The sequence below is a fragment of the Anolis sagrei genome, chromosome 5 (genome assembly GCF_037176765.1).
Source record: "Anolis sagrei isolate rAnoSag1 chromosome 5, rAnoSag1.mat, whole genome shotgun sequence".
NCBI lineage: Eukaryota > Metazoa > Chordata > Lepidosauria > Squamata > Dactyloidae > Anolis > Anolis sagrei.
Genome location: NC_090025.1, coordinates 18,608,777 through 18,633,771, shown reverse-complemented (window position 1 = coordinate 18,633,771; position 24,995 = coordinate 18,608,777). Strand labels below are relative to the sequence as shown.

At 45.7% G+C, this 24,995-nt stretch overlaps 1 protein-coding gene across 2 annotated transcripts in view; it reads right to left on the bottom strand.

Moving 5' to 3' along the window:
• ARHGAP24 (Rho GTPase activating protein 24) overlaps positions 1–24,995 on the bottom strand; it is a 394,377-nt gene that overhangs the window by 353,012 nt on the left and 16,370 nt on the right. Inside the window, exon 1 of one of the 2 annotated variants that reach the window (XM_060779285.2) lies at positions 13,497–13,754. The exons of the other annotated variant lie outside the window; for it this stretch is intronic. The gene's annotated coding sequence lies outside the window, so the exon portion shown is untranslated. Of the gene's footprint in view, positions 1–13,496; positions 13,755–24,995 lie in introns of those variants that run through there. 2 annotated transcript variants of the gene reach the window in all.

Here is a 24,995-nt window from a genome sequence, read left to right as displayed (position 1 = left end):
ATTGACTCCATACAAGAAGAAATGTTTTCTTTGTCTGAGGGTGTCACTTTATTCCATGACTTAAGGAGGAAATCACGCCGTGCACAATTTGACAAGCAAGTCAAAGAGCTTCTGCATCAAACACAGATATCAGATATATGTGACATTTTCAGGACCCTGCTGGGCAGCCTCACTGATGCAAATCATAGGAGCAGAGGGGAGACTCTGGCCCCAGGGCCTAATCTGGCCATGTGTGGGATCAGAAAGCCCTCTTCCACTTCTCCAGATGAGACCATCTCCCAATTTACAAACCTCTCTCTACTGTACAGGTTTTCAAGCTAATTTGAGGAGGGAACTTATCCACCTTGTGCCTTCTACCTTTGGGGGAAATAACAGGACAAGGATTGATGATGTCCGGAGAATATGACCATGCCCCAAAATCATCTGGCCTGCTCTTTAGTCTTCCTGCAACTCTTCTCTCTGTCCTAAAAAAAATCCTCACTGTAATGTAAGAGCAGGCTGATGCTAGAATCTCAGCCTTCCTTTGACATATAACCTAAAGTACTTGGTATTTCTTGGTACTTCCTTGTCCAAATACTAACCAGGTCTGACCCAGCTTAGCTCCCAAGATCAGATCTGGTACTTTCAGGGTATTTCTACCACCATAATTCCATAATTTTTTTTGCATTGTTATGGATGGTGATATTCCATCCCTGCCTTAACAAGCCCTTGGATACCGTGATACTGCAATGCCACTTCCAACCTCCATTTCCTTCCAAGGGGAGGAAGTCAGTTGAATATCTGGCTATGCAGTCATTGTGCTGGTATGGCTGTACCAGGAGCTCCAACTTCCTTTTCTTTCTTTGAGTGTTTGCATGTATTCCAAAGTTCCGTGCATTTTGCAATAAGGTGGCTTCCCTTGGTTTGCAGCCACCTGCCTATCATCATTGGGTTTTTTAGTTCCGCCCCTTTCCCCAGGGTTCAGGAAGGAAAGGGAGCCATTTTAGCTCAGTCTTACAGTTGAAAGCTTAGCTACAGGACGTGAATCAGCTCCACCTGTAGAGAAGCTTCGTTTCACCAGAAATTCCGGGGGGAAACAGTTCCAAAGGACTCCAGCTGGAGAATCTACAAAGCCTTGACTGGTAGTTCTACTCGGGACCCAAGAAGCAGTTTGGAGCCGGGAGTAGAGCCCACACCAGCAATGTTTAGAAAGTAGATCACCCAAGGAGGGGGTTTAAAAGTGTTTTCCTCTTAAAGAAAAGAAACAGTTCACGAAGCCAGTTGCCGGTCCCTTGTGGACAAGATTAAGAAAGCCACCAGTTGATTCAAAGCCTTGAAGTATTTGTTTGACCAGTTGAAGATCTGAGAAGGATTTGATTGCTTTGTTGAAGACCTAAGCAGTAATAAAGGACTTTGTTAAACTTTTCAAGCTTTTAAAGACTCTGTATAGGAAAATCCTTAGGGCCTCTCAGCTGATGCACCCCGGCTTCCCACTGGGCACAAAGAGCACGTCCTGTTCAAAAGTCAATTGCTATAGGCCTAGCGCGTGACAGCACAGTCATAGCTAGACATAGAACAATGGCATAACTTGCTCAACATTCAAAATGATTTGGACATTGGTGAAATATGTTCTCAGTTTGCATCTGTGAAGAAATTTGTGAATTTGTAAAATGCCCACTCTCACTGTTGTAGCCTTGTCTGGCACACTAATGGTTTGTTCCAGTTTTGCAGTGCTCTTTTCTGGGTCTAGCATAGCACAGATGATAAAGTGGACTGCTTGGATGTGGGGAGTCAGGATTCGATTTCTTGCTTGACAAGAAAGCTCACAGGGTAGCCTTGAGCGAGTCACTATCTTTCACCCTCGCCAACCTCATTGGATTTTTATGAAGATTAAATGAAACAAGACCTGAACATCACTTTGTGCAGTGACAGGTGCTGTAGCAGTGATTAATAATTGCACAAATGCTACCTTTTCCTTCATCTCCAGGATCTTTCCTTTTTTTATCTGCTTTTGTAAAAAGTACATGTCAAAGAAACGACAGGCTCCTCATCCACCATAAGCTGTAGAATACTTTCTGAGTCTATCAAACGTTTCCCTGACTGCAGGCTAGAATATATGCATGCTTCCTGACACCTGCGATCAAGCACAAAGGTGACAGACAATGCAGCATATGGGTGTTCTAGTCAATCCAGCCATACACAGGATGATATGTGATTTTTTTTATCAGTATGTCAAACAAATAATAATAGATCCCATCTGATCTTGGAAATGGAACAGGGTCAGTTATGGTTAGTACTTGGATAGGAGATGCCAACAAATACCAGATGCTGTGGACTACATTTCAAAGGAATTGTAAGTCGCTCGGAGCACTTTGGTGGAGAGCGACTAATTAAGAAATAAAGTGATGATGATGATGATGATGATGATGATGATGATGATGAAAGGAAGGAACTGACAAAACCACTTTTAAGTATTCTTTGCCTAAGAAACCCCTTAGGGGCCCCTGATGGCACAGTGGGTTAAACCGCTGAGTTGCTGAATTTGCTGACCAAAAGGTTGGTGATTCAAATCTCGCTGTTAGTTCCAGCTTCTGCCAACGTAGCAGTTCAAAAACATGCAAATGTGAGTAGATCAATAGGTACCGCTTCTACAGGAAGATAACAGTGCTCCATACAGTCATGCAGGCCACATGACCCTGGAGGTGTCTATGGACAATGCCAGCTCTTCAGCTTAGAAATGGAGATGAGCACCATCCCCTAGAGCAGTGGTTCTCAACCTATGGGTCCCCGGGTGTTTTTGGCCTACAACTCCCATAAATTCTAGCTAGTTTACCAGCTGTTAGGATCTCTGGGAGTTGAAGGCCAAAACATCTGGGGACCTACAGGTTGAGAACCACTGCTCTAGAGTCAGACACGACTAGACTTAATGTCAGGGGAAACCTTTACCTTTACTTTAAGAACCCCTATGAAATTAATGGGGTCACTGTAAGTCAACAGGCAATCTGAAGGCACTTACACACACACACAATGGTATTGGACTCACACTATGTCCTAATGGGAACACAAATCTTTGAATCTGCAGTCCACCCCCAATTTCTGCATGGTCACTTTCTAGCTCACCAAAATTGAAGATTTGTTGGGATTCCCACTGATAACTTTTCAAACATCAGGACAGGGAAAGAGTTGTATCCTCAGTCTAGGTTGTCATGCTAATGGATGGGGACAATTTAAAAGGGATTAAAGCCTTAACACAAGGGTGAGAAATTGCTGTGGTCCAGGGACCACATTCCCAAAAACCAATAACTTAAAAAAAAAGAAGAAGTCAGTAGCCTGTGTCTAGTTATTAAAATCAGTACGGTTTGATGTTTAAACAGTACCAAAGTGGGTTGCTGTAAGTTTTCCAGGCTATATGGTCATGTTCCAGAAGCATTATCTCCTGACGTTTTGCCCACATCTATGGCAGGCATCCTCAGAGGCTGAGGGGTCCTGTCAACCTCTGAGGATGTCTACCACAGATGTGGTTGAAACGTCAGAAGAAAAGCCTTCTGGCACATGGCCATACAGCCCAGAAAACTTACAGCAACCCAGTGATTCTGGCCATGAAAGCCTTTGGCAGTACTGAGGTAGCTTGCAATCAGTTTAAAAGGCAAATTGTCTTTTCAAGAAGTTTCCAGGAGAGGAAATTCACCTTTTACAGTGCCAGGAAATGGCCAGTTCAAGGTCTGGAGGAGACAAGAATCAGAAAAAAAGACAACATGCATGTTCAGTTGAGACAGTTCAGGACTGTCTCAAGCTTTGCGGTTTTGTGACTAAAATCTGAAACCTAGGGAGAGCCCCAGTGATGTCATGAAGCATTAATATGCATAGGATTCCAATCTCATTCGCTCGTAGCTTCTTATTCAAACACACAGCTGAGCAGGATATTGACCAGTGGTCATGCTATGCTGACTATGGTATTCTGGATGCTGAAATCCCCATGTTCAAAAAGCAATTCCTCCCCTGCCTCTGAAGTCTCTTGGTGTCCAGATGATCATGGAAACATTTTTGAACATCCCGGATAAGTTGCAGTTTTGAGGAAACTTGCCCTAAAAATCCTAAGCTGCTAACAGATATCCAGCTTTATGGCATTACAGGCAATCGTTTTCCACCTTAGAAGACAAAGTATCGGAACCCAACACTTCACTGAAACTTGGCAAAGCTGCCAGAAAGAAAGAAAAACTACTTCAGAGGCTGCATGTAGCCAAAAATGATCTGCCAACACAATGGAGGAAAAATTATCTCTATATAGCATCAAACGATTGCTTTTTTTTAAAAAAAAATCCAACATCATAATATACTTTTCACATTTAACTCATTGTAGAAATACTTATAGGAGAAGCAAAGATCAAAGCCCGGGATGTTTTGTGTTTTAGGTCAAGCTGACCACTCTTACAACTTTAACACAATCATCAAAAAGAAAATGTGCTCTGCTTATTCAGAAGGACGCTTTGGATCACATGTGAAGCACATTGCTGAGAAAGCAGAGAAAGAACTGGATTTCAGATCTCTCGTGCCTGTTTTACAGACTTCCAAAATGCTCAGATTACTGCAACTGTGCAGTTCAAAAGTTCTCATGGGGGGTAAAATCCTGCTATTATTGGTTCTCTCCCCACACATACACACACACGCCATCAATGCAGGAAACTAGAAACAGTTTTACTAAGCGCTAGAAATAATGAGCAGGAATGAGATCGTCAGTCTTCCCAGATAAAACAGTTTAGGTTCCTCAACTTCCTTTTAATCTTGGTGTTTTATTCAGTGCTGAATTGGATCAAAATAAGATAAAGGCGTCTCTTTCTTCTCTGCCTGAGAATCAGGGTGCCAAGTACAGCATGCTGTGCAGATCATTAAAGAACTAAAGGGTTTAAAAGCCTATTGTGCCAAGAGGAGGAGCAAACGCAGGGCGGGGAGAGAAACACTTGAAACAATAACGTTACATAGCTTGCCATGCACATTTGAAGGACTGAATAATATCCCTCCCTTGAAGCAAGAGAGAGACATCTTCATCCACTGCTGTTGGTGGTGTCTGGTGGTTCCTAGAAGTTCCTTGTTAGTGGAGTGGGAAGAAGGGCAGTGAATCCATTCTGGGTTTTATTCTGATCTTTCGAGGAACTAGACAAGCTGATGAAGAGGCTCTACAGCAGTGTTTCTCAACCTTCCTAATGTTGTGATCCCTTAATACAGTTCCTCATGTTGTGGTTGTTTTGTTTTGTTTTTTTGCTACTTCATAACTTTGCTACTGTTATGAATAGGAGCCCCCGGTGGCGCAGTAGGTTAAACCCCTGTGCTGGCAGGACTGAAGACCGACACGTCGCAGGTTCAAATCCGAGGAGAGCGTGGATGAGCTCCCTCTATCAGCTCCAGCTCCTCATGCAGGGACACGAGAGAAGCCTCCCACAAGGATGATAAAACATCAAAAATCATCTGGTTGTCCCCTGGGCAACGTCCTTGCAGACGGCCAATTCTCTCACACCAGAAGTGACTTGCAGTTTCTCAAGTCGCTCCTGACACGACAAAAAATGTTATGAATCATAATGTTAATATCTTATATGCGGAATGTATTTTCATTCACTGGACCAAATTTGACAAATACCCAATACGCCCACATTTGAATACTGGTGGTGTTGGGGAGGAATGATTTTGTCATTTGGGAGTTGCAGTTGCTGGGATTTATAAAAAAACCTACAATTAAAGAGCATTCTGAACTCCACCAACGATGGAACTGAACCAAAGTTGGCACACAGAACTCCCATAGCCAACAAAAAATACTGCAAGGGTTTGGTGGGCATTGACCTTGAGTTTTGGCATTGTAGTTCACCTACATCCAGAGAGCACTGTGGACTCAAACAATTTATTTATTTATTTTATTTATTTATTGCATTTATTGACCGCCCCTCTCAACCCGAGGGCGACTCGGGGCGGTGAACAGCAACAAAGAAGGACAGTGTACAATAAATTACGACAATACAAACCAGACACATACAACATAACATGTACTTATACTAAAAATCCGCTTCGTCGAGTCCTGGGGTCATAGCCGAAATTCGTAGTCCTAGTTCATTCCAATGTCATTCCAAGATACACTCAGTTGAAGGCCTGTTCGAAGAGCCATGTTTTCAGGCCCCTACGAAAGGCCATCAAGGAGGGCGCCTGTCTAACTTCAGCAGGGAGGGTGTTCCACAGCCGGGGGGCCACCACCGAGAAGGCCCGTTCCCTCGTCCCCGCCAGACGTGCCTGTGAGGCAGGCGGGACCGAGAGAAGGGCCTCCCCGGATGATCTCAAGGCCCTCGTGGGCTCGTAGGCCGAGATGCGGTCTGCAAGGTATTTTGGGCCGGAACCGTTTAGGGCTTTGTAGGATAACACCAGCACCTTAAATTGGGCCCGGTAGCAAATCGGCAGCCAGTGGAGCTGGGACAACAGGGGCGTTGTATGCTCTCTGCGTCCTGCTCCCGTTAACAACATGGCTGCCGCGCGTTGGACTAGCTGGAGCTTCCGGGCCGTCTTCAAGGGCAGCCCCACGTAGAGAGCGTTGCAGTAGTCGAGGCGGGATGTGACCAAAGCGTGTACCACCGTGGCCAAGTCAGACTTCCCAAGATACGGGCGCAGCTGGCGCACGAGCCTAAGCTGTGCAAATGCTCCCCTGGTCACAGGCTCAGCGATGAGTCCAGGGTCACACCCAAGCTGCGAACCTGCGCCTTCAAGGGGAGTGCGACCCCGTCCAGCACAGGCTGTAACCCTATACCCTGTTCGGCCTTGCGACTGACCAGGAGTACCTCTGTCTTGTCTGGATTTAGTTTCAGTTTGTTCGCCCTCATCCAGACCATTACAGCGGCCAGGCACCGGTTCAGGACTTCGACGGCCTCCTTAGTAGCAGGTGGGAAGGAGTGACAGAGTTGGACGTCATCTGCGTACAGGTGACACCGCACCCCGAAACTCCGGATGATCTCACCCAGCGGCTTCATGTAGATGTTAAACAGCAAGGGGGACAAGATGGAACCCTGAGGAACGCCACAGGTCAACGGCTGTGGCGTTGAACAGGAGTCCCCCAGCAACACCTTCTGAGTACGACCCTCCAGAAATGACCGGAGCCACTGCAGAGCAGTGCCCCCAAGACCCATCCCTGCAAGGCGCCCCAGAAGAATACCGTGGTCGACGGTATCGAAGGCCGCTGAGAGGTCCAGGAGCACCAACAGGGACACACTCCCCCTGTCTAGCTCCCGGCGCAGATCATCCACTAAGGCGACCAAGACCGTCTCAGTACCATGTCCCGGTCTGAAACCAGACTGTGCCGGATCCAGATAATCCGTGTCTCTCAAGAATACCTGGAGTTGTGAGGCCACCACGCTTTCCATGACTTTGCCCAAGAAGGGAAGATTGGAAACAGGCCGAAAGTTGTCCAATTTAGTGGGGTCAAGTGATGGTTTCTTCAACAGCGGCTTTATAATAGCCTGTTTTAGGCTCGCTGGAATCGTGCCTTCCCGAAGGGAGGCATTAACCACCACCGTTACCCACTCGGCCAATCCCCCTCTGGCCTCCTTCAGAAGCCAGGATGGGCAGGGGTCTAGGATGGACGTGGTGGGTCTCATTCCTCCAAGTATCTTGTCCACATCCTCGGGTTTCACAAACTGAAAAGAATCCAACAAAATCGGACAAGCAGGTGCTTGTGTCACATCCACGGAGACTGCATCTAATGTGGCGTCCAGCCCAGAACGGATCAGAGCGACTTTGTCTGCAAAGAACCGAGCAAATGCTTCACAGCGCGCTGCCGAGTTGTCAGGGCTCCCACCTGAGGTAGGGGGAGTTAAAAGACCTCTGACAACCCGGAACAGCTCCGCCGGACGGTTTTTTGCAGACGCAATAGTGGCCGCAAAGAAAGTTTTCTTTGCGGCTTTTATTGCCGCGGCATATGCCCTTAAAAAGGACACAAACCGTGTTCGGTTTGACTCGCTTGGGTCCGAGCGCCACACGCTCTCTAGAACCCTCTTCCTTCGCTTCATCGCTGCCAGCTCCTCAGTAAACCAAGGGGCTGGTTTAGCTCGGTTACTTGAGAGGGGACGTTCCGGAGCGATCTTGTCAATAGCCCTGGTCATCTCCCCATTCCAGAGAGCGACCAAGGCCTCGACATGATCACCTACCGCGGTGGCGGGAAACTCCCCAAGAGCCGTCAGGAATCCATCCGGATCCATTAGCCTCCTGGGGCGGACCATCTTAATGGGTCCTCCACCCTTGCGGAGGTTAGGGGGCGCAGTGAGCCTAAATCTAATCAGGAAGTGGTCGGTCCATGGCAACGGAGAGATGGACAACTCCTCCACACCGCCACCCTGCTCCCATCCCTGGCAGAAAACCAAGTCCAATGTGTGTCCAGCACAGTGGGTGGGGCCAGTTATTTGTTGGGACAGCCCCATGGTTGCCATGGCGGACATGAAGTCCTGAGCCGCACCTGTGAGGGTTGCCTCGGCGTGGATGTTGAAGTCCCCCAGCACAAGAAGCCGTTGGGACTCCACCGCCAGGCTCGAGACCACCCCCGCTAGCTCAGGTAGGGAGACTGTAGTGCAGCGAGGTGGACGGTACACTAGCAGAATCCCTATTCTGTCCCGGTCCCCCACCCTCAGGTGGACACATTCAAAATTTGTGGTCTGCGGGATGGGGCTCCTGGTTAGATGGATGGTATCTCTATAGACCACTGCGACCCCGCCTCCCCGTCCTCCGGCTCTTGGTTGGTGTTGCACGGAGAAACCTGGAGGACAAAGCTGGGAGAGATTTACGCCCCCCGCTTCATCCAACCAGGTTTCCGTGATGCACGCCAGATCTGCCCGCTCCTCCAGGATTAAATCCTGAATCCAAGTTGTTTTTCCGTTGACAGACCTGGCGTTCGACAACACCACCTTCAAGCCAGAGGGCCCGCTCACCTGGTTACACCAAATTGCCTTAGGAGACCTATTGGGAATAGTTAATTTGGAAAACCGGTCCGAATTAGGCCGAATTCGAGGTCTCCTTCTCCCGCATCTCCTCCTTCCCACCACGACCTCTATGGGGGCCCCTCGGCTAGTGGAACACCTCCCCCCCTCCATGCCGCAGTTATGAGCCATAAGATTATGATGGATCTTGACCCAACTTGGCGCGAATACTCAAAATGCCCAAATGTGAACACTGGTGGAGTTTGGGGAAAAGAGACTTGGCATTTGGGAGTTGTAATTGCTGGGATGTATAGTTCACCTACAATTAAAGAGCATTCTGAACCTCACCACACAGACCAAGAGAAAAAAAACTGTTTTCTGATGGTCTTTGGTGACCTCTCTGACACCCCCTGGTGACCCCCCCCCCCCCCCGCCGCCAGGGTTTCTGACCCCCAGGTTGAGAACCACTGTATAGTGTCATGGTGTGGCCCCGAGAGACTTAGGTTCAAATCTTCTTCCATGGAGACCCTGAGATACCAGGATTCAAATTTTCTACCATGGAAACCCACTGGAAGTCCCGCTTTCTCAGGCTCAGATAAAGGCAATGCCAAAACTCCTCCAAATAAATCCTGCCAAAGAAATTGTGGGATTGGGTCATCATAAGTCAGAGTTGACTGGAAGGTATCAAATCATTTTGGAAACAAAAACATATATTGATGCAGATGATCTTGAAGTCCTTTAATTACACACAATTTAACCAGAACTGTTTCTTTTAGGACTGTCCAACATAAAGCTGGAGAAAACGTATGGAAATTTGCTCTAGTATACGACCACAGCAGCAAGATTGTTGTGCACACAAATATGAAAGAACTCTGTATTACCTAATAGGGAGGAGTTTTTGGTGAAATTGGTAGATTTAGTTGAAAAGGATAGAGGCCATTAGTAATATTTCTCAAAGACTGGAAAAGGTTTATCACTTAGTAACTTGTGACTTTGATGATTAGAAGGAATTGATTATAGAAAAAGAGAAGTATTAATATTAGAGTGTGAGTTATGGATAATTAATGTACTATAATATGTATACCTGCTGAAAAGATGAATAGAAGTCATCCTTTCCTTCCTTTCTTGACTTTCTTTCAGTATAATGTTAAAAGTTTTAATTTTTTTTAAAAAAATTAACTTGAAGGCACATTAGAACAAAAAATCCAATGTCTTGATACGTAACTCCCCCAAATAAGTTGTATTTTATTAATGTTCAGAATACAAGCCAGAGTGCTTTTGCTATCTGTGATATATAGCTAATACAATGCATAAGGATTTTATACTGAAAGCAGAGTAGAAACCCTACATTGTTTTTGTCTGAACCTTTTTTCCCATTTATTCCTATGTTGTATTAAAATGCAGGCACTAGAAGTGTCCACTCCCAACCTTAATCCAGCGTTTCTCAACTTGGGGGTCTGGACCCCTGGGGAAGGGTCATGAGGGGGGTGTCAGTGGGGTCACCAAAAACCATCACAAAACACAGTATTTTCTGGGTTGTTGTAGGTTTTTTCGGGCTGTATGGCCATGTTCTAGAGGCATTCTCTCCTGACGTTTCACCTGCATCTGTGGCAGGCATCCTCAGAGGTTGTGAGGTCAGGAGAGAATGCTTCTAGAACATGGCCATACAGCCTGAAAAAATCTACAACAACCCAGTGATTTCAGCCATGAAAGCCTTCAATAATACAGTATTTTCAGTTGGTCATGGGGGTACTCTGTGGAACGTTTGGCCCAATTCTATCGTTGGTGGGGTTCTGAATGCTCTTTGACTGTAGGTTAACTATAAACAGTCAGCTTGTCCAATGGTCAGGAGTTCTGGGAGCTAAAATCCAAAGCATCTGGAGGGCCATGCATCAAAAAAAAACCTTGATGTGAAGAATCTGGGATTGATGAGGTTATTTGACATCTGAGACTCATTCTACACAAAATTCACATGTGATTGTTTATCACAGAAAATTTTCTGTGCAAAACTATCATATGGAGATATGGCACAGTTATAATTCTCAAACTGAAAATAGTGTTCAAAAACTGCAGAGTTTGTATAGACTTTGTCACACCAGGAGGACAAATTCCTCAATGCTTCCTTTAAGAAAAACATTAGTGAATAGTTACACGCTATAACAGGCATCCTCAAACTGTGGCCCTCCAGCTGTTTGGGCCTCCAAATCCCAGAAGCCCTAACAAGCTTGTTCAATTGTCAGGAATTCTGGGAGTTGAAGGTCCAAACAGCTGGAGAGCCGCAGTTTGTGGATGCCTGCTCTATACCCTACATACCTCTTGCTGGATTACTTGGAACCATCATTTTAATCTCACACAACAGCCTTGACATAGTACAGGTTGAATGTCACTTATCCAGAACTTCAAGATCCAAAATACTCAAAAATTCAAAATTTTCCACATGAGGGACTGGGTAGCTGTGATAGTGATACCTTTGCTTTCTAATGGTTCAACATACACAAACTTTGTTTCATGCAAAAACATATTTAAAATATTGTATACAATATTTTGTATTTAGTCTTAAGTCCCATCTTTAAAGTACTCAATTTCACATATCAATCAAGAGATAAAAGCAAGATATAAATAACAATAGCAATATGCAAGTATTCCAAAATTCAAAAGAAAAATCTCAGACATAGAACACCTCTGGTCCCAAGCATTTCAGATAAAGGATACTCAACTTGTATTGCTTTCAGAGCAGTGGTGCATAATCTGTGGCCCTCCAAGTGTTCAGGACTCCAACTCCCAGGAGCCCTAGTCGGCTTGTCCAATGGTCAGGAATTCTAGGAGCAGAAATCCAAAACATCTGGAGAGCCATAAGTTATGTGCAACTGCTCCAAAGTATAATGTTTATGTCTTATAATGTTTAATTTTTGTATGGTTTTTGTTTTTGTTTTTGCTCAGCAATTGAATGTTTTGCTGCCCTGAGTCCTTTTGGGGAGATAGAACAGTATATAAATATTTTTTTTAATATTGAAATATAATGAGAAATTCAAATGACAGCTCAGAACCACCAGTTGATCCTGGAGCAGTAGCTTCCTATCAATCCTTGGGAAATCCACTGGGACCCAACAATATAGGAATATGGCTACTAGAAGACACTTTGCCCAACATCCTTTGCAACCTAAATACTCCATAGAACTGATGCTAAGGATAACTGGGATAAACACGAGACACATAGAATACTTGAAACCTGCGGCATAAATGCCACAGCTGTTACTCTAACATTCTCATCCCTGCCTTCCAAGTGATGAAGATTGCCGCACCCTTGCATAGCAATACTGAATGCAGAGAACTGGAACCACACAAAAAACTCTGCACCCTTGAGTTTGACAGGCCAATTGGAAAGACAACGGTACTATTTCAAAAAGATAGTCCTGAATACATCCAAATTCAGAAATGCTCAAGTTTCCAACTTGTTTAAAGCCCAACATTTAGAAAACAAATTGTAAGTCTGCAAAGATGAGGGGCAAAAGCAATCAAGTGGGACTGTTGTTATTTATTAAGGAACTTCAATCCAAAACGTGGAGCCCCCGGTGGCACAGTGGGTTAAACCCCTGTGCCGACAGGACTGAAGACCGATAGGTTGCAGGTTCGAATCTGAGGAGAAGCGAATAAGCTCCCTCTATCAGCTCCAGCTCCTCATGTGGGGACATGAGAGAAGCTCCCACAAGGATGATAAAAACATCAAATCATCCAGGCATCCCCTGGGCAATGTCCTTGCAGACGGCCAATTCCCTCACACCAGAAGCGACTTGCTCCTGACACGACAAAAAAAAATCCAAAACATAGAGAGACCAAGTTGGGGGGGAATCCCTAATAAGGCTTGTAGGAGGTTCTATATGGAACAGAGGAAGGGAAGAGGAAGGAGCTTTCAAAACAGATTGCCAGTCCTGAATACAGATATAACCTGGTCTTTCAACCAAAGAAGGGGAAATCAGTGATGTTTCAGGTTGCTTTCTCGCATGCAACTCTGATGACACAGCAGTCCAGCCCCACCAGGGACATCTATGAGAAAGGTGCCCTCTTTTGCCAATGATTGACAGGAGAATCACCTTGCTAAGCCCCATCTGTCTTGCCTTGTCATTGAGGAAGCAAGAAAAGTGAAGTGCTCACAAAACAGCTGCCCCCCTTCCCTCTTCTGTAAAAATGCCCCTCTGCAGCAATCACCACTTACATCTCACTCTAGCAATGTTACCTTTCGTTCTATTGTTTCCCATGGCTCCCAGTTCATTTAGCACGCAAGGAAAAAAATAAGTCCGCTGATCGTAAATGAATTCCATTTACTGCAGACGCCTGCCAGGTATCACACTGTAATTTAACATTCACCCAGGCAGCAGAAGCAATAGCAGGGAAACCTTTGCCAGGGATCAAGATAAATGCTAGGCGTGAGTTCGCAACTACATAACCAGCAGCGTATTCCGTCTTTGAAAGCTAAGGTGAATTTTTTTTATCTCTCCCCTTTTTCTTTCTTTCCTTCCTTCCTTGCTCCCTACTCACCTGCCCCCTACCCACCCTGATTAATAAGAGAGAGGAAAAACTCACAGTCTGAAGCTTTCCTGTTAGAGGTAGATGGTGAAGATTTCAGAAGAGGAGTCCCGGGAGTGGTGCTATCAAACGCCACATCTGAATGGAACTGAATCACTTCAGAATCCCTTGTTCAGCATGTAGCAACCAATAACAACAACAAGCAAGACGCCGCCTCCACCAAACTAATACTTTGCAAATTGGCTGAGAAAAAAGGTGGCTGTAGCAGCATGCTCCGCCGTTCTACGGCACCGGTGTGCGAAGGCTTAATCTCATTACATAGCAAATCACCTCGACCATATGTGCCCATGTGCTGCACATTCAACTTGCTGCTTGAGCCCTTTGCCGGCGTCTTAGTGAAGAGGCATTCTGCTGGAAGCCCCAGCTTCACACAAACACCAGGAAAGCAGAGGGGATAGAAGAGCTCACACGTGGGGATTTGACACGTACTGAACAAAAGAGGACTCGACAATGAACAATACAACAGGACTTCACTAGAGGAACTCTGCCTGGCTCAGCTGTCGGCACAGTAGCCTTTTCTCTGCAATTCCTTCCCACTGCCTCTCTCCCTCCTTGCTTTCCCCAACTCCCAACCTCATTGTAGGGATGGTAGAACTGACTTTCCAGGCGTTGATGGGCCAAAACTTTGACAGCAGATGGTTACATATGTTCAGTCAACTCTTGAGTTTTGTATTTGAGGGAGAGGCCACATTTACCTGGCAAGTTTTACATCAAAACCACAATTAACCCTATGCACAATTAACCTTCCCTGATGGGGAAGGGAAAGGTGCGGTATGAATTATGGAACATTTTTTAAAAGTCTTACTCTTCCAACTTGTAGGGCAGTAGTATTACAAAGCATTTGAGGAGGGTTGTTTGTTTTTGTTGTTGTTGTTGTTGTTGTTGTTGTTGTTTTGCCCAATCTGGCAAGCAGAAAGAACATACTTTCTGAGCCCTTTCTGAAGCCACAAAAGAAAAACACGAGCACTTGCCTATTGAACTGGCATGAGAAAGGGAGGAGGGACGCTTACTGCTACAACAGCAGGACAATTAAGTGCAAGGCAAAGTGGATTTTGCTCCATTATGTTTCCAGGAGACACGGCTTAACCTGATTCCTGTGGCAGTTCCTGAAGGCAGGGAAGAAAATCTAGGGTTAAAAAAACAAGCTGAGGAGTACATGCAGACATGTTGCAGAGGTTAATTTTTTCTTTGTCTCTCCTTTGAAGAGATAGTGCCTTTCCTAAGAAAGTGACACCAACAAGTAGGAGGGAGGATGCAAGCTGTCTAAAGTGAGCTCTTCTTCAAACTTTACCCTCTGGCCCCTCAAAGGAAGAGAGAAAGGGGTGAAGAAGTTACAATTCTGTGTCTTTACTCTTGTTGACAATTGCTGGTCAAGGGAACAAGCAGCAATCCAGAGATGGCAGGTAAGATAAGGGACAGAGCATAATATACAATATGGAGGAGGCCTCCTTGAGAAAAAGGGAATTTGCCAAGCCAATGGGGGCTGGAGAAGACTAGTAATCCTCACATGGCACTGGCAAAGGAAGACTCCAATCCATCCTAGGCAGCAATTACAGATCAGAAAGAAGAAGCAGGAAAAACTATACACACTATCATAAAATAAAATGCCAGGAGCAAAGGGTCAGGCAATGCCCTGCTCCACTTTAAATTCAAGAGGCTGAGCTAATTAGGCCATGGGCTGGTTTAGCACTGACCATAAATTAGCTCAGGCCAGGCATTCCCTTACTGCAATTCATTCCTCTAAAATCTCTCACCCAACCCTGTCTAACATTTCTGGCTTTATTGGTCCCTGACCTTCAGCAAGTACCTTCAGACTGAATTATCTAACAACTCCTTTCTGGGCTTTAGACTCCACTCAGGGTGTTCCCCCCCCCCCCCAAAAAAAAAAATTGTTCCCAACCTTTGGTGCTCCAGTTGTTTTGGATTTCAACTTCCAGAAATCCCAGCCAACTTACCAACTGAATTGTGTGAGATGAAATCCAAAACACCTGGAAGAGCAAAAGCCGAGAACCACTGTCCTAGCTCATGCTTTTTCTTGTAACCCAGTGTAAACACTGCTGGGATTTGTCTAGTCTTCCCAGTTCTTGCTGAGTTGACTGTGTCAACCTGGGTGCTTGCTAACCTTATACAGGACCCAGGTGTTCTGACCTACAACTCCCAGAAATCCCAACCAGTTTAACAGTTGTTAGGATTTCTGGGAGTTGAAGGCCAAAACATCCAGGGACCCACATGTTGAGAACCACTGCTTTAATGGTTTATAGAATCGGGCCTTTCGACAGGTACCTTGTCCTTTATTTCACCTGGCAGTTCTACCATAACTCTATGCAACAGTTTGCCAAGAAGCCCCTGGATAGGGTTGGGTAAGAATTTTGTCCCATTTCACTGTTGCTAAAACTCGAGCCATCTTCCTACACAAGATGGAAAGACTTTAAAAAATGTATCAGAAATCGAAAGAGTCCTCCTTCTAATTTACTTCCTTGTTAAGCAAAAGTCCCCATCCTATGCCTAAAGTAATCCAGAGTGAGTTAGGGAGAACCGGAACTCCCCAAGTTACAAACAATATAAGTTCTTAAATTCGATTAGTTTGTAATCTGGAACAGGTACATTTTTAAGGTACAACTCCAGCCAAATAAATATACATATTTAGCTTTGGATAGCACAGGGAAGGCTTAACACCCCTGTGGTGTTTGTTTTGCTGTCTGTGTCCCTGTTCAGAAGATTTTCCCTCACTTTCTGGCCCCCTCTACACTACCATATAAAATCCACATTATTTGCTTTGATAATCTGTATTATATGGGAGTGTAGAAGGGGCCTCTATCCTTTTGATCAGTGGATTTGGGGGGGGGGGGGTGGAATGGCCTGTTGCGGAAACAAGCATTTGTGATAAAGCTTCAGTGGAGACCTCTTTTCTCCGTGATAACTCTTTCGGGAGTGGATTTCCCTTGCAAAGGGTATATTTCTCTCACTTCCTGTTGTTTCACCCTCTTCTTAACTGTGAGTGATTTATAAATCAGATGTTTGTAACTTGGGGATTGCCATTATTTTGACTTTTTTTAAAAATGAAAAAAAAATGGGAAGGAGTATGGAACTGCAAAAATTATCCTAAGGACTGCATAGATAGATTCTATCAATTCCACTTTATATCCTTTGAATGCACTTTCCTGCTTCTGGGCAAGGGGGTGGACTGGATAGCCCAAGAGTTCTCTTCCAACTCTATGATTCTATGATTCCTCCATCATATCCTGTTCAGATTACAGAGCATAATGACAAAAACACAGATGTGTCCAGCCAAGCAAAAAGCTCAATGTATTTCAATCAAATAAAACAAACTGTAAGATCTCACTAATCTCTCTGTACAGGAAGAAATTTACATCCAATCTCAAATGCTCAGGATTGTGAGATATGGATTATATTGTTAATGTATGTTTGGATTCTGGAAGGTGAGAGCTAGTGGGCTCCAGCAAAACATTAGGGAGCAGGAAAGCTTTAATATCTCCCCCTGAACAAAAATAACAAAGGTGATGGATTCAAGATGATCAAAATCTTATCAGCTAACAGTGGAAAGGAAAAAAGAAAAAGGAAGTAAATGCAATGAAGGTTCAAGTATCTAAATGAGCCATATTTAGCTATGAAAAGCCCCACACTCAAAATAGCAATATATAATTCTTAATAATTGGGGTGAAAGATGTCAGCCTTGGAAAAACAAAAAAGGGAATCAGAATGGATAGAAAGCACCTGCCCATTAGTGTCTACAGATTTGACTATCCCTGGCTTGAAAAAAAAGCACACGCACACACCCCAAAAAAATCCAAAAAGCAAACCTTGATTTTGTCATATTATATAAGGGACAGCATTTTACTATGTTACTGTATGTAATAAGATGTTGTCATCCAATAATTCTGTTATCTATAGGAGATCCCTAATCCAAATCCCAATTGACACTATTTATTTATTGTGCCAGGGGCAACCAGACCATTGTATTACATTTCTAACAACAAAACAAACAAACAGATAAAAAATACAACGTTTGCAAACTTGGTAGTTGATTAAATTATTTATTTATTTATTTATTTATTTATTTATTACTTGCATTTATTGACCGCCCCTCTCAGCCCGAAGGCGACTCGGGGCGGCGAACAACAACAACCAGAAGACAATATACAGCAAATAAAGACGATACAAACCAGACGGATACCACACAACATACACTTACACTAAAAATCCGCTTCGTCAAGTCCTGGGGTCATAGCCGAAATTCGTAGTCCTAGTTCATTCCATTGTCAATTTAACTATCCTCAATTGAAGGCCTGTTCAAAGAGCCATGTTTTTAGGCTCCTGCGAAAGGCCATCAAGGAGGGCGCCTGTCTAACTTCAGCAGGGAGGGTGTTCCACAGCCGGGGGGCCACCACCGAGAAGGCCCGCTCCCTCGTCCCCGCCAAACGTGCCTGTGAGGCAGGCGGGACCGAGAGAAGGGCCTCCCCGGATGATCTCAAGGCCCTCGTGGGCTCGTAGGCCGAGATGCGGTCTGCAAGGTATTTTGGGCCGGAACCGTTTAGGGCTTTGTAGGATAACACCAGCACCTTAAATTGGGCCCGGTAGCAAATCGGCAGCCAGTGGAGCTGGGACAGCAGAGGCGTTGTATGCTCTCTGCGTCCAGCCCCCGTTAACAACATGGCTGCCGCGCGCTGAACTAGCTGAAGCTTCCGGGCCGTCTTCAAGGGCAGCCCCACGTAGAGAGCGTTGCAGTAGTCGAGGCGGGATGTGACCAAAGCGTGTACCACCGTGGCCAAGTCAGACTTCCCAAGATACGGGCGCAGCTGGCGCACGAGCCGAAGCTGTGCAAATGCTCCCCTGGTCACCGCTGAAACCTGGGGCTCCAGGCTCAGCGATGAGTCCAGGGTCACACCCAAGCTGCGAACCTGTGCCCTCAAGGGGAGTGCGACCCCGTCCAGCACAGGCTGTAACCCTATACCCTGTTCGGCCTTGCGACTGACCAGGAGTACCTCTGTCTTGTCTGGATTTAATTTCAGTTTGTTCGCCCTCATCCAGACCATTACAGCGGCCAGGCACCGGTTCAGGACTTCGACGGCCTCCTTAGTAGCAGGTGGGAAGGAGTGACAGAGTTGGACATCATCTGCGTACAGGTGACATCGCACCCCGAAACTCCGGATGATCTCACCCAGCGGCTTCATGTAGATGTTAAACAGCAAGGGGGACAAGATGGAACCCTGAGGAACGCCACAGATCAACGGCTGTGGCGCTGAACAGGAGTCCCCCAGCAACACCTTCTGAGTACGACCCTCCAGAAATGACCGGAGCCACTGCAGAGCAGTGCCCCCAAGTCCCATCTCTGCAAGGCGCCCCAGAAGAATACCGTGGTCGACGGTATCGAAGGCCGCTGAGAGGTCCAGGAGCACCAACAGGGACACACTCCCCCTGTCTAGCTCCCGGCGCAGATCATCCACTAAGGCGACCAAGACCGTCTCGGTACCATGTCCCGGTCTGAAACCAGACTGTGCCGGATCCAGAATATCCGTGTCTCTCAAGAATACCTGGAGTTGTGAGGCCACCACGCTTTCCATGACTTTGCCCAAGAAGGGAAGATTGGAAACAGGCCGAAAGTTGTCCAATTTAGTGGGGTCGAGTGATGGTTTCTTCAACAGCGGCTTTACAACAGCCTGTTTTAGGCTCGCTGGAATCTTGCCTTCCCGAAGGGAGGCATTAACCACCACCGTTACCCACTCGGCCAATCCCCCTCTGGCCTCTTTCAGAAGCCAGGATGGGCAGGGGTCTAGGATGGACGTGGTGGGTCTCATTCCTCCAAGTATCTTGTCCACATCCTCGGGTTTCACAAACTGAAAAGAATCCAATAAAATCGGACAAGCAGGTGCTTGTGTCACATCCACGGAGACTGCATCTAATGCGGCGTCCAGCCCAGAGCGGATCAAAGCGACTTTGTCTGCAAAGAACCGAGCAAATGCTTCACAGCGTGCTGCCGAGTTGTCAGTGCTCCCACCTGAGGTTGGGGGAGTTAAAAGACCTCTGACAACCCGAAACAACTCCGCCGGACGGTTTTTTGCAGACGCAATAGTGGCCGCAAAGAAAGATTTCTTTGCGGCTTTTATTGCCGCGGCGTATGCCCTTAAAAAGGACACAAACCGTGTTCGATTTGACTCGCTTGGGTCTGAGCGCCACACGCTCTCTAGAACCCTCTTCTTTCGCTTCATCGCTGCCAGCTCCTCAGTAAACCAAGGGGCTGGTTTAGCTCGGTTACTCGAGAGGGGACGTTCCGGAGCGATCTTGTCAATAGCCCTGGTCATCTCCCCATTCCAGAGAGCGACCAAGGCCTCGACATGATCACCTACCGCGGCGGCGGGAAACTCCCCAAGAGCCGTCAGGAATCCACTCGGATCCATTAGCCTCCTGGGGCGGACCATCCTAATAGGTCCTCCACCCTTGCGGAGGTTAGGGGGCGCCGTGAGTCTAAATCTAATCAGGAAGTGGTCGGACCATGGCAACGGAGAGCTAGACAACTCCTCCACACCGCCACCCTGCTCCCATCCCTGACAGAAAACCAAGTCCAATGTGTGTCCAGCACAGTGGGTGGGGCCAGTTATTCGTTGGGACAGCCCCATGGTTGCCATGGCGGACATGAAGTCCTGAGCCGCACCTGTGAGGGTTGCCTCGGCGTGGATGTTGAAGTCCCCCAGCACAAGGAGCCGTTGGGACTCCACCGCCAGGCTCGAGACCACCCCCGCTAGCTCAGGTAGGGAGACTGTAGTGCAGCGAGGTGGACGGTACACTAGCAGAATCCCTATTCTGTCCCGGTCACCCACCCTCAGGTGGACGCATTCGAAATTTGTGGTCTGCGGGATGGGGCTCCTGGTTAGATGGATGGAATCTCTATAGACCACTGCGACCCCGCCTCCCCGTCCTCCGGCTCTAGGTTGGTGTTGCACGGAGAAGCCTGGAGGACAAAGCTGGGAGAGATTTACGCCCCCCGCTTCATCCAGCCAGGTCTCCGTGATGCACGCCAGGTCTGCCCGCTCCTCCAGGATTAAGTCCTGGATCCAAGATGTTTTTCCGTTGACCGACCTGGCGTTCAACAACACCACCTTCAAGCCAGAGGGCCCGCTCACCTGGTTACACCAAATTACCTTAGGAGACCTGTTGGGAATAGTTAATTTAGGAAAGCGGTCCGAATTAAGCCGAATTCGTGGTCTCCTTCTCCCGCATCTCCTCCTTCCCACCACGACCTCTATGGGGGCCCCTCGGCTAGTGGAACACCTCCCTCCCTCCATGCCGCAGTTGTGAGCCATAAGGGTATTTCCTCCTATACTTGTTGTCAAGCTTATTAGTTCTTGCCAGTATCTGGCCACTTGGAGTGCTTCTGGTGTTGCCGCAAGGAGGTCCTCCATTGTGCATGTGGCGGGACTCAGGTTGCATTGCAGCAGATGGTCTGTAATTTGCCACTAAGGACCCATTGCTCTATGAATGGTGAATATTGACAGCAGTGGCTATAGGAAATGCACTAAACCTTTATTATAGGGATTCTATCAGAGATAGGAAAGCTCTCTAAAGGTGTTAGGCTAAGCTAGGACAGAACAAGAAGAGGATTACGTTCGTTTTACTTTTGCAACAGCAAAAGAGCAAAATGGAGTTGGAGAAAAGAGGTGATGTGATCCCTAAGAATATCCCTTTAAGAGTGGTTAAGATAGGTGGATAAGACATGAGGCGATTATAGGTCACTGAAATACTCCTTAACGCTACTCTCTCTATATGCATTTAAGTCTTTACACACTTGCTGGAAAATTGTTGCATTTTCCAACAAGAATGAGAAACCCTGTGCATCAGCAAAGTGGATAAATCAGGATCTATCCAGGGACTATTGGTGGCATAGTTTTCTGACCATAGGATTAAGTCAAATCCAGGTTTTGATCCAGGTTTAAAAGGAGCTCTCCTAGGTACTCAACCCTATTGCTAGAAAACATTGCTATTTTCTATACCTCTGGCAGTGGAGAAACGGGGGGGGGGGGGTCTGGAAAGTAAAGTGGGGAGACAGGCATGGATTTAGTGGTTCTTCTTGAGCTATCTGAACCAATTTGAGACACAATTTGAGACACAATTCCAACAGAAGGCTGTTTCAAGGACTGGAGGGGGAACTGCAAAAAAAGGTTAGAAGAGGATTTTCCTTGTTGGAGTTATCAGGCATCAACAAAAATCAATTTTTCAGTATTTTTCTTTGAACATTAGAATTTTATTTATTTGATTTATTATTTGATATCCCATTTTTCTCCTTGTACAGGATTCAATGTAGTTTACAAACAATTAAAAACGAGGCACACCTAAATGAAGCCTAAATACTCTAAAGCAGGGGTCCTCAAACTTTTTAAACAGAGGGCCAGGTCACAGACCCTCAAACTGTTGGAGGGCCAGATTATAATTTGAAAAAAAATGAATTCCTATACACACTGCACATATTTATTTGTAGTGCAAAAACCACTTAATACAATAATTAAAATGAAGAACAATTTTAACAACTATAAACTTATTAGTATTTCAATGGGAAATGTGGGCCTGCTTTTGGCTGCTGAGATAGGATTGTTGTTGTTGTTGTTGTTGTTGTTGTTGTTGTGGTGTGCTTTCAAGTGGTTTCAGACTTAGGTTGACCCTGAGCGAGGGCTGAGTAAATGACCTTGGAGGGCCGCATCCGGGCCCCGGGCCTTAGTTTGAGGACCCCTGCTCTAAAGAAACCAGAGCCTGTCTAAACATGAAAGTTAAGCAAGGTTAGCCCTGGTTAGTATTTTGATAGGAGACTGCCAACAAGCATCAGGTGCTATAAGCTATATTTCAGAGGCAGGAACTAGCAAACCCACTTCTGCGAACTCCTTGCCTAAGGAAACCCTGTCTGCAACATGAATTATAAACCAAAGGACTGCCTGAATACAAAGATCTTTGATAGCTCACAGAAGGAAAGAAGAGAGAGATTCTTTCCATCTGTAATTTATCAACACCTGGGCTGATTGAGAGTGTGTTTAAGGCAAAGGGTATGGCATGGGGAAGGAGAGGAGAGAATTACCAACAGCCAGATTGGAAAAAGTGCTCTGGGGCCCTTTGAAGCTGGGGGCCACAGGATGAGACTGATGCTGTACATTTTCCCATCCTCTCCAACAAACACACACTTGTACCATAATATTGTTGAAGAAGTCTCTGCCTGCGGAAATCATAGAATCATAGAGTTGGAAGAGACCTCGTGGGCCATCCAACCGCATGCCAAGAAGCAGGAAAATTGCATTCAAAGAACCCCTGACAGATGACCATCCAGCCTATGTTTAAAAAGCCTCCAAAGAAAGGGCCTCCATCACACTGGGGCAGAACAGCTCTCTGCTGCTGAACAGCTCTCACCGATAGGAAGTTCTTCCTCATGTTCAGGTGCAATCTCCTTTCTTGTAGTTTGAAGCAATTGTTCTGCGTCCTAGTCTCCAGGGCAGCAGAAAACAAGCCTGCTCCCTCTTCCCTATGACTTTCCCCTCACATTTTAATATATGACTCTCATTATGACTTCTCTCAGCCTTCTCTTCTACAGGCTAAACGTACCCAGTTCTTTAAGCTGCTCCTCATAGGGCTTGTTCTCCAGATCCTAGATCATGTTAGTCAAGCTCCTCTGGACACATTCCAGCTTGTTAATATCTCCCTTCAATTGCGGTGCCCAGAATTGGACACAGTATTCACCAGGTGTGGTGTGACCAAAGCACTATAGAGGGGTAGGATGACTTCCCCGTATCTGGACACTAGACTCCTATTTATGCAGGCCAAAATCCCATTGGCTTTTTTTGCTGTTACATTACATTCCTGGCTCATGTTCACCTTCCTGTCCACGAGGACTCCAAGATCTTATTTACATGTACTACTATTGAGCCAGGCATCCCCCATTCTGTATCTTTGCATTTCATTTTTTTTTCTGCCTAAGTGGAGTATCTTGCTTTTTTTCCCCTGTTGAACTTCTTCATATTGTTAGATTTGACCCATCTCTCTAATCTATTAAGATTGTTTTGAAGATTGTTCCTGTCTTTCTGGAGTATTGGCTATCCCTCCCAATTTGGAAGCTGTCAATCTCTCCCCCATCTTTTCCAAGTGTTGGGAGTTTTTGGCCCATTATCAGTACTGGAACTGCCACAAATTGATTTAACATTAGAAAAAAAATGCCTTGATGGTAAGAGCTGTATGAAAGTGGAATACGCTGCCTCAAAGTATGGCGCAGTCTCCTTCTAACTCTTTATTATTGGAAAGCCTCCAGTATCAGAAGTTCCCTCCCCCATCTGAAATGTAGGTACAGATACAATAAAGGATGGCAGCTGTGTACTGGATGAACACCTTTACTGTGATGGCAATCAAGCATTCTTATTAAAACAGTGCAGTCCATTTTCACTGAGGAAGCCTGCAGAAGCTCTGACAAGGTGGCTGCTTTTTAGTCCTTTTCTTCATGCACCAATTTGGAAGTAGCACTGAGTATGAGAAGCTGTATGCCATTTAGAAATCCCCAAGTTTCTAGGGGTCTTACTAGATGACAATCTAAATGCAAGTCAACAATGGCATGCAGTAGCCATAAAAGTCAACAAAATTTTAGGCAGTATCAACAGGAGTATAAGCGTCCAGACAAATAAAAATTGTATTTCTATTGTATTCTTCTTTTGCGTGCATTTGTTATCTGCTGCTACAGTAACCAGAACATAAACCAGTGGATTCAAACTATAAGAAAACAGATTGCATGTAAACATTAGGATGCACTTGACTGTAAGAGCTGTTCGGCGATGGAACTCAGTGCCTCAGCAGGAGGCAGACTCTTCTTCTTTGGAAATGTTTGGAGGGACATTTTTCAGGAGTGTTTAGTTGTGTTTTCTTGCATCACATGGTTTAGTTGTGTTTTCTTGCATCAGAGAACCACCCTTGTGGTTTTTAATCTTCAGAAGCACCTCAGAATAACACTGAGGAAAGGTGTGGGGGAAAATTGAGGAAAAATTGGGGGGGGGGGGGGGAGAGAGGTGGAAAAAACTTTACTCCGACCAGATACCAAGGGTATGTGTTACAGGTAGCTTGCAGCAACAGACATTGATGCTGGACAGCCCTGCTGTCTGCGACCACATAGCTACCCTATGGTATTGGATGTTGATGCTGGACCTATATGCAACTAGCTGTTCATAGCATCAAGTGTTGTGCATCACAGGAACCAAAACTATTCAGCTTGACATCTTATCTCAAACATCATCTTAGATACTTGCCTAAATCCAGTGGCTACTCCCAACTAGACTAGCCCCATTGAATCAGATGGACTTTAGGTAAATGTTGGATTACCATTGGTTTAACTCTTGTTGGTATCAAACACCACTACTTACAAGTTACTGAGATTTCCCATTTAAAATACTAAAAAATAATTTGAAAAATCAGCATATAATGAATGAGATCAAAAGGGAGGAGCATGCAGTACAAAACCATGCT